Raw genomic sequence first — 12,571 nt, forward strand, 5'->3', positions numbered from 1 at the left:
CACACAAATTACTTCAGAACACAAAAGATTGTACACCAGCAGTATAAAACACACAACTACAAGTTACTTCAGAACATAACAGATTGTACATAAGAAATATAAAACACACAACTACAAGTTTCTTCAGAACAGTACAGATTGTACACCAGCAGTATAAAACACACAACTACAAGTTACTTTAGAACAGAACAAATTGTACATCAGCAATATAAAATATACAACTGCAAGTTACTTCAGAACATAACAGATTGTACACCAGCAGGATAAAACACAAAACCACAAGTTACTTCAGAACATAACAGATTGTACATAAGCAGTATAAAACAAACAACTACAAGTTTCTTCAGAACAGAACAAATTGTACATCAGCAGTATAAAACACATAACTACAAGTTTCTTCAGAACATAACAGATTGTACATCAGCAGTATAAAATATACAACTGCAAGTTACTTCAGAACATAACAGATTGTACACCAGCAGTATAAAACACACAACTACAAGTTACTTCAGAACATAACAAATTGTACATTAGCAGTATAAAACACACAACTACAAGTTACTTCAGAACAGAACAAATTGTACATAAGAAATATAAAACACACAACTACAAATTACTTCAGAACATAACAGATTGTACACCAGCAGTATAAAACACACAACTACAAGTTACTTCAGAATAGAACACATTGTACATAAGAAATATAAAACACACAACTACAAATTACTTCAGAACATAACAGATTGTACACCAGCATCATAAAACACACAACTACAAGTTACTTCAGAACATAACAAATTGTACATAAGCAGCAAAAAAACACACAACTACAAGTTACTTCAGTACAGAACAAATTGTACATAAGAAATATAAAACACACAACTACAAATTACTTCAGAACATAACAGATTGTACACCAGCATCATAAAACACACAACTGCAAGTTACTTCAGAACATAACAGATTGTACATAAGCAGCAAAAAAACACACAACTACAAGTTACTTCTGAACAGAACAAATTGTACATCAGAAATATAAAACGCACAACTACAAATTACTTCAGAACATAACAGATTGTACACCAGCAGTATAAAACACACAACTACAAGTTCTTCAGAACAGAACAAATTGTACATAAGCAGTAAAAAAACACACAACTACAAGTTACTTTAGAACAGAACAAATTGTACATAAGAAATATAAAACACACAACTACAAATTAATTCAGAACATAACAAATTGTACACCAACAGCATAAAACACACAACTACAAGTTACTTCAGAACATAACAGATTGTACACCAGCAGTATAAAACACACAACTACAAGTTACTTCAGAACATAACAGATTGTACACCAGCAGTATAAAACACACAACTACAAGTAACTTCAGAACAGAACAAATTGTACATAAGCAGTAAAAAAACACACAACTACAAGTTACTTCAGAACAGAACAAATTGTACATAAGAAATATAAAACACACAACAACAAATTAATTCAGATCATAACAAATTGTACATCAACAGCATAAAACACACAACTACAAGTTACTTCAGAACATAACAAATTGTACATAAGCAGTGAAAAAACACACAACTACAAGTTACTTCAGAACATAACAGAGTGTACATTAGCAGTATAAAACACACAACCACAAGTTACTCAGAACATAACAGATTGTACATAAGCAGTATAAACATACAAATACAAGTTACCTCAGAACATAACATATTGTACATTAGCAGTATAAAATATACAACTACAAATTACTTCTCAGCATAACAGATTGTACATAAGCAGTATAAAACACATAACTACAAGTTACCTCAGAACATAACAAATTGTACACAAGCAGTATAAAATATACAACTACAAGTTACCTCAGAACATAACAGATTATACATAAGCAGTATAAAACACATAACTACAAGTTACCTCAGAACATAACAGATTGTACACAAGCAGTAAAAAATATACAACTACAAGTTACCTCAGAACATAACAGATTGTACATAATTAGTATAAAACACATAACTACAAGTTACCTCAGAACATAACAAATTGTACACAAGCAGTATAAAATATACAACTACAAGTTACCTCAGAACATAACAGATTGTACATAAGCAGTATAAAACACATAACTATAAGTTACCTCAGAACATAACAGATTGTACATAAGCAGTATAAAACACATAACTACAAGTTTCTTCAGAACATAACAGATTGTACACCAGCAGTATAAAATATACAACTGCAAGTTACTTCAGATTATAACAGATTGTACATTAGCAGTATAAAACACACAACCACAAGTTACTTCAGAACATAACAGATTGTACATTAGCAGTATAAAACACATAACTACAAGTTACCTCAGAACATAAGAGATTGTACATAAGCAGTATAAAACACATAACTACAGGTTACCTCAGAGCATAACAAATTGTACACAAGCAGTATAAAATATACAACTACAAGTTACCTCAGAACATAACAGATTGTACATCAGCAGTATAAAACACATAACTACAAGTTACCTCAGAACATAACAGATTGTACATAAGCAGTATAAAACACATAACTACAAGTTACTTCAGAACATAACAGATTGTACACAAGCAGTATAAACATACAAATATAAGTTACCTCAGAACATAACAGATTGTAAACAAGCAGTATAGAATAAACAACTACAAGTTACTTCAGAACATAACAGATTGTACACAAGCAGTATAAAACACATAATTACAAGTTTCTTCAGAACATAACAGATTGTACACCAGCAGTATAAAATATACAACTGCCAAGTTACTTCAGAACATAACAGATTGTACATTATCAGTATAAAACACACAACCACAAGTTACTTCAGAACATAACAGATTGTACATTAGCAGTATAAAACACATAACTACAAGTTACCTCAGAACATAAGAGATTGTACATTAGCAGTATAAAACACATAACTACAAGTTACCTCAGAACATAACAAATTGTACACAAGCAGTATAAAATATACAACTACAAGTTACCTCAGAACATAACAGATTGTACACAAGCAGTATAAAACACACAACTGCAAGTTACCTCAGAACATAACAGATTGTACATAAGCAGTATAAAACATACAACCACAAGTTACTTCAGAACATAACAGATTGTACATTTGCAGTATAAAACCCACAACCACAAGTTACTTCAGAACATAACAGATTGTACATTAGCAGTATAAAACACACAATCACAAGTTACTTCAGAACATAACAGATTGTGCATTAGCAGTATAAAACACACAACCACAAGTTACTTCAGAACATAACATATTGTACACTAGCAGAATAAAGCACACAATCACAAGTTACTTCAGTAAATAACAGATTGTACATTAGCAGTATAAAACACACAACCACAAGTTACTTCAGAACATAACAGATTGTACACTAGCAGAATAAAACACACAACCACAAGTTACTTCAGAACATAACAGATTGTACATTAGCAGAATAAAACACACAACCACAAGTTACTTCAGAACATAACAGATTGTACACTAGCAGTATAAAACATAAAACTACAAGTTACTTCAGAACATAACAGATTGTACACCAGCAGTATAAACATACAAAATTAATACAAGTTACTTCAGAACATAACAGATTGTACACCTGCAGTATAAAATATACAAATACAAGTTACTTTAGAACATAACAGATTGTACACTAGCAGAATAAAACACACAACCACAAGTTACTTACGAACATAACAGATTGTACATTAGCAGAATAAAACACACAACTACAAGTTACTTCAGAACATAACAGATTGTACACTAGCAGTATAAAGCATAAAACTACAAGTTACTTCAGAACATAACATATTGTACACCAGCAGTATAAACATACAAATACAAGTTACCTCAGAACATAACAGATTGTACACCAGCAGTGTAAAACAAACAACTACAAGTTTCTTCAGAACATAACAGATTGTACATAAGAAATATAAAACACACAAATACAAGTTACCTCAGAACAGAACAGATTGTACACCAGCAGTATAAACATACAAATACAAGTTACTTCAGAACATAACAAATTGTACACCAGCAGTATAAACATACAAATACAAGTTACCTCAGAACATAACAAATTATACACAAGCAGTATAAAACACATAACTACAAGTTTCTTCAGAACATAACAGATTGTACATAAGCAGTATAAAACAAACAACTACAAGTTTCTTCAGAACAGAACAAATTATACGTCAGCAGTATAAAACACATAACTACAAGTTTCTTCAGAACATAACAGATTGTACATCAGCAGTATAAAATATACAACTGCAAGTTACTTCAGAACATAACACATTGTACACCGGCAGGATAAAACACAAAACAACAAGTTACTTCAGAACATAACAGATTGTACATAAGCAGTATAAAACAAACAACTACAAGTTTCTTCAGAACAGAACAAATTGTACATCAGCAGTATAAAACACATAACTACAAGTTTCTTCAGAACATAACAGATTGTACATCAGCAGTATAAAATATACAACTGCAAGTTACTTCAGAACATAACAGATTGTACACCAGCAGGATAAAACACAAAACCACAAGTTACTTCAGAACATAACAGATTGTACATAAGCAGTATAAAACAAACAACTACAAGTTTCTTCAGAACAGAACAAATTGTACATCAGCAGTATAAAACACATAACTACAAGTTTCTTCAGAACATAACAGATTGTATATCAGCAGTATAAAATATACAACTGCAAGTTACTTCAGAACATAACAGATTGTACACCAGCAGGATAAAACACAAAACTACAAGTTACCTCAGAACATAAGAGATTGTACATAAGCAGTATAAAACACATAACTACAGGTTACCTCAGAGCATAACAAATTGTACACAAGCAGTATAAAATATACAACTACAAGTTACCTCAGAACATAACAGATTGTACATAAGCAGTATAAAACACATAACTACAAGTTACCTCAGAACATAACAGATTGTACATAAGCAGTATAAAACACATAACTACAAGTTACTTCAGAACATAACAGATTGTACACAAGCAGTATAAACATACAAATATAAGTTACCTCAGAACATAACAGATTGTAAACAAGCAGTATAACATAAACAACTACAAGTTACTTCAGAACATAACAGATTGTACACAAGCAGTATAAAACACATAACTACAAGTTTCTTCAGAACATAACAGATTGTACACCAGCAGTATAAAATATACAACTGCCAAGTTACTTCAGAACATAACAGATTGTACATTATCAGTATAAAACACACAACCACAAGTTACTTCAGAACATAACAGATTGTACATTAGCAGTATAAAACACATAACTACAAGTTACCTCAGAACATAAGAGATTGTACATAAGCAGTATAAAACACATAACTACAAGTTACCTCAGAACATAACAAATTGTACACAAGCAGTATAAAATATACAACTACAAGTTACCTCAGAACATGACAGATTGTACACAAGCAGTATAAAACACACAACTGCAAGTTACCTCAGAACATAACAGATTGTACATAAGCAGTATAAAACATACAACCACAAGTTACTTCAGAACATAACAGATTGTACATTGGCAGTATAAAACCCACAACCACAAGTTACTTCAGAACATAACAGATTGTACATTAGCAGTATAAAACACACAATCACAAGTTACTTCAGAACATAACAGATTGTGCATTAGCAGTATAAAACACACAACCACAAGTTACTTCAGAACATAACATATTGTACACTAGCAGAATAAAGCACACAATCACAAGTTACTTCAGTAAATAACAGATTGTACATTAGCAGTATAAAACACACAACCACAAGTTACTTCAGAACATAACAGATTGTACACTAGCAGAATAAAACACACAACCACAAGTTACTTCAGAACATAACAGATTGTACATTAGCAGAATAAAACACACAACCACAAGTTACTTCAGAACATAACAGATTGTACACTAGCAGTATAAAACATAAAACTACAAGTTACTTCAGAACATAACAGATTGTACACCAGCAGTATAAACATACAAATACAAGTTACTTCAGAACATAACAGATTGTACACCTGCAGTATAAAATATACAAATACAAGTTACTTCAGAACATAACAGATTGTACACTAGCAGAATAAAACACACAGCCACAAGTTACTTCAGAACATAACAGATTGTGCATTAGCAGTATAAAACACACAACCACAAGTTACTTCAGAACATAACAGATTGTACATTAGCTGTATAAAACACACAACCACAAGTTACTTTTGAACATAACAGATTGTACATTAGCAGTATAAGACACACAACCACAAATTACTTCAGAACATAACAGATTGTGCATTAGCAGTATAAAACACACAACCACAAGTTACTTCAGAACATAACAGATTGTACATTAGCAGTATAAAACACACAACCACAAGTTACTTCAGAACATAACAAATTGTACACAAGCAGTATAAAATATACAACTACAAGTTACCTCAGAACATAACAGATTGTACACAAGCAGTATAAAACACACAACTGCAAGTTACCTCAGAACATAACAGATTGTACATAAGCAGTATAAAACATACAACCACAAGTTACTTCAGAACATAACAGATTGTACATTGGCAGTATAAAACCCACAACCACAAGTTACTTCAGAACATAACAGATTGTACATTAGCAGTATAAAACACACAATCACAAGTTACTTCAGAACATAACAGATTGTGCATTAGCAGTATAAAACACACAACCACAAGTTACTTCAGAACATAACATATTGTACACTAGCAGAATAAAGCACACAATCACAAGTTACTTCAGTAAATAACAGATTGTACATTAGCAGTATAAAACACACAACCACAAGTTACTTCAGAACATAACAGATTGTACACTAGCAGAATAAAACACACAACCACAAGTTACTTCAGAACATAACAGATTGTACATTAGCAGAATAAAACACACAACCACAAGTTACTTCAGAACATAACAGATTGTACACTAGCAGTATAAAACATAAAACTACAAGTTACTTCAGAACATAACAGATTGTACACCAGCAGTATAAACATACAAAATTAATACAAGTTACTTCAGAACATAACAGATTGTACACCTGCAGTATAAAATATACAAATACAAGTTACTTTAGAACATAACAGATTGTACACTAGCAGAATAAAACACACAACCACAAGTTACTTACGAACATAACAGATTGTACATTAGCAGAATAAAACACACAACTACAAGTTACTTCAGAACATAACAGATTGTACACTAGCAGTATAAAGCATAAAACTACAAGTTACTTCAGAACATAACATATTGTACACCAGCAGTATAAACATACAAATACAAGTTACCTCAGAACATAACAGATTGTACACCAGCAGTGTAAAACAAACAACTACAAGTTTCTTCAGAACATAACAGATTGTACATAAGAAATATAAAACACACAAATACAAGTTACCTCAGAACAGAACAGATTGTACACCAGCAGTATAAACATACAAATACAAGTTACTTCAGAACATAACAAATTGTACACCAGCAGTATAAACATACAAATACAAGTTACCTCAGAACATAACAAATTATACACAAGCAGTATAAAACACATAACTACAAGTTTCTTCAGAACATAACAGATTGTACATAAGCAGTATAAAACAAACAACTACAAGTTTCTTCAGAACAGAACAAATTATACGTCAGCAGTATAAAACACATAACTACAAGTTTCTTCAGAACATAACAGATTGTACATCAGCAGTATAAAATATACAACTGCAAGTTACTTCAGAACATAACACATTGTACACCGGCAGGATAAAACACAAAACAACAAGTTACTTCAGAACATAACAGATTGTACATAAGCAGTATAAAACAAACAACTACAAGTTTCTTCAGAACAGAACAAATTGTACATCAGCAGTATAAAACACATAACTACAAGTTTCTTCAGAACATAACAGATTGTACATCAGCAGTATAAAATATACAACTGCAAGTTACTTCAGAACATAACAGATTGTACACCAGCAGGATAAAACACAAAACCACAAGTTACTTCAGAACATAACAGATTGTACATAAGCAGTATAAAACAAACAACTACAAGTTTCTTCAGAACAGAACAAATTGTACATCAGCAGTATAAAACACATAACTACAAGTTTCTTCAGAACATAACAGATTGTATATCAGCAGTATAAAATATACAACTGCAAGTTACTTCAGAACATAACAGATTGTACACCAGCAGGATAAAACACAAAACTACAAGTTACCTCAGAACATAAGAGATTGTACATAAGCAGTATAAAACACATAACTACAGGTTACCTCAGAGCATAACAAATTGTACACAAGCAGTATAAAATATACAACTACAAGTTACCTCAGAACATAACAGATTGTACATAAGCAGTATAAAACACATAACTACAAGTTACCTCAGAACATAACAGATTGTACATAAGCAGTATAAAACACATAACTACAAGTTACTTCAGAACATAACAGATTGTACACAAGCAGTATAAACATACAAATATAAGTTACCTCAGAACATAACAGATTGTAAACAAGCAGTATAAAATAAACAACTACAAGTTACTTCAGAACATAACAGATTGTACACAAGCAGTATAAAACACATAACTACAAGTTTCTTCAGAACATAACAGATTGTACACCAGCAGTATAAAATATACAACTGCCAAGTTACTTCAGAACATAACAGATTGTACATTATCAGTATAAAACACACAACCACAAGTTACTTCAGAACATAACAGATTGTACATTAGCAGTATAAAACACATAACTACAAGTTACCTCAGAACATAAGAGATTGTACATAAGCAGTATAAAACACATAACTACAAGTTACCTCAGAACATAACAAATTGTACACAAGCAGTATAAAATATACAACTACAAGTTACCTCAGAACATGACAGATTGTACACAAGCAGTATAAAACACACAACTGCAAGTTACCTCAGAACATAACAGATTGTACATAAGCAGTATAAAACATACAACCACAAGTTACTTCAGAACATAACAGATTGTACATTGGCAGTATAAAACCCACAACCACAAGTTACTTCAGAACATAACAGATTGTACATTAGCAGTATAAAACACACAATCACAAGTTACTTCAGAACATAACAGATTGTGCATTAGCAGTATAAAACACACAACCACAAGTTACTTCAGAACATAACATATTGTACACTAGCAGAATAAAGCACACAATCACAAGTTACTTCAGTAAATAACAGATTGTACATTAGCAGTATAAAACACACAACCACAAGTTACTTCAGAACATAACAGATTGTACACTAGCAGAATAAAACACACAACCACAAGTTACTTCAGAACATAACAGATTGTACATTAGCAGAATAAAACACACAACCACAAGTTACTTCAGAACATAACAGATTGTACACTAGCAGTATAAAACATAAAACTACAAGTTACTTCAGAACATAACAGATTGTACACCAGCAGTATAAACATACAAATACAAGTTACTTCAGAACATAACAGATTGTACACCTGCAGTATAAAATATACAAATACAAGTTACTTCAGAACATAACAGATTGTACACTAGCAGAATAAAACACACAGCCACAAGTTACTTCAGAACATAACAGATTGTGCATTAGCAGTATAAAACACACAACCACAAGTTACTTCAGAACATAACAGATTGTACATTAGCTGTATAAAACACACAACCACAAGTTACTTTTGAACATAACAGATTGTACATTAGCAGTATAAGACACACAACCACAAATTACTTCAGAACATAACAGATTGTGCATTAGCAGTATAAAACACACAACCACAAGTTACTTCAGAACATAACAGATTGTACATTAGCAGTATAAAACACACAACCACAAGTTACTTCAGAACATAACATATTGTACACTAGCAGCATAAAACACACAATCACAAGTTACTTCAGTAAATAACAGATTGTACATTAGCAGTATACAACACACAACCACAAGTTACTTCAGAACATAACAGATTGTACACTAGCAGAATAAAACACACAACCACAAGTTACTTCAGAACATAACAGATTGTACATTAGCAGAATAAAACACACAACCACAAGTTACTTCAGAACATAACAGATTGTACACTAGCAGTATAAAACATAAAACTACAAGTTACTTCAGAACATAACAGATTGTACACCAGCAGTATAAACATACAAATACAAGTTACTTCAGAACATAACAGATTGTACACCTGCAGTATAAAATATACAAATACAAGTTACTTTAGAACATAACAGATTGTACACCAGCAGTGTAAAACAAACAACTACAAGTTTCTTCAGAACATAACAGATTGTACATAAGAAATATAAAACACACAAATACAAGTTACCTCAGAACAGAACAGATTGTACACCAGCAGTATAAACATACAAATACAAGTTACTTCAGAACATAACAAATTGTACACCAGCAGTATAAACATACAAATACAAGTTACCTCAGAACATAACAAATTATACACAAGCAGTATAAAACACATAACTACAAGTTTCTTCAGAACATAACAGATTGTACATAAGCAGTATAAAACAAACAACTACAAGTTTCTTCAGAACAGAACAAATTGTACGTCAGCAGTATAAAACACATAACTACAAGTTTCTTCAGAACATAACAGATTGTACATCAGCAGTATAAAATATACAACTGCAAGTTACTTCAGAACATAACACATTGTACACCAGCAGGATAAAACACAAAACCACAAGTTACTTCAGAACATAACAGATTGTACATAAGCAGTATAAAACAAACAACTACAAGTTTCTTCAGAACAGAACAGATTGTACATCAGCAGTATAAAACACATAACTACAAGTTTCTTCAGAACATAACAGATTGTACATCAGCAGTATAAAATATACAACTGCAAGTTACTTCAGAACATAACAGATTGTACACCAGCAGGATAAAACACAAAACCACAAGTTACTTCAGAACATAACAGATTGTACATAAGCAGTATAAAACAAACAACTACAAGTTTCTTCAGAACAGAACAAATTGTACATCAGCAGTATAAAACACATAACTACAAGTTTCTTCAGAACATAACAGATTGTACATCAGCAGTATAAAATATACAACTGCAAGTTACTTCAGAACATAACATATTGTACACCAGCAGGATAAAACACAAAACCACAAGTTACTTCAGAACATAACAGATTGTACATAAGCAGTATAAAACAAACAACTACAAGTTTCTTCAGAACAGAACAAATTGTACATCAGCAGTATAAAACACATAACTACAAGTTTCTTCAGAACATAACAGATTGTACATCAGCAGTATAAAATATACTACTGCAAGTTACTTCAGAACATAACAGATTGTACACCAGCAGGATAAAACACAAAACCACAAGTTACTTCAGAACATAACAGATTGTACATAAGCAGTATAAAACAAACAACTACAAGTTTCTTCAGAACAGAACAAATTGTACATCAGCAGTATAAAACACATAACTACAAGTTTCTTCAGAACATAACAGATTGTACATCAGCAGTATAAAATATACAGCTGCAAGTTACTTCAGAACATAACAGATTGTACATTAGCAGTATAAAACACATAACTACAAGTTACTTCTGAACATAATATAATAATATATCTGTATGGAAACTGATATTTATATCATTATACTGAATTCAATATTAAATCAAAATCTGTTTTTAATTTAACAGTTCAAATGAGAGAAAAAAAGTACGTAAAGGTATTTTTTTCCTATCATTAATTGTTTATGTTTGTTTTGAATTATAGTTGATAAAGTTCTTACTTTGAATATTTACAAGAACATTTTTTACACCAAGGTTTTACAGCGGATGTAAAACAAATATCACACATGTATGTTATTGCTTCACTTCCACCACATTCCTTAATATATACAAAATTGTTTTGTTAATTAGACAGGTTGAATGGACAACAAATAATTGTAAAAATCATATAAAGTGGGGTCTCATTTTGTTTGTCTCCTAGCGCTAAATCAGGAAATGTAACTATTTTTCATATTTCTTTGAAAAAGTTACTTTTTAAAAAATTGATCATTATTCTGAATCATGTTAATCAGACAGATTTAATCATTATATTAACAAATACTTGTTAGAATTATATAAAGTGAGATGTCATTTTACTCCGAGAATTAATCATTATATCAACAAATACTTGTAAGAATCATATAAAGTGAGATGTCATTTTACTCAGAGAATTGTAATGAATCCATTGATATAAATATTTTGTTCATTTCTTAAAAAAAAAAAAAAAAAAAAAAATTAACATGACAGTTCTGATGGAAGTTTTGACATCTCACAAAAAACCAGTTGTTTATTTATTGTTTATATAAAATATGAATACAAGTGTGACTGGTCATTTTATTCAG

The sequence above is a fragment of the Mytilus edulis genome, chromosome 12, assembly GCF_963676685.1.
Source record: "Mytilus edulis chromosome 12, xbMytEdul2.2, whole genome shotgun sequence".
NCBI lineage: Eukaryota > Metazoa > Mollusca > Bivalvia > Mytilida > Mytilidae > Mytilus > Mytilus edulis.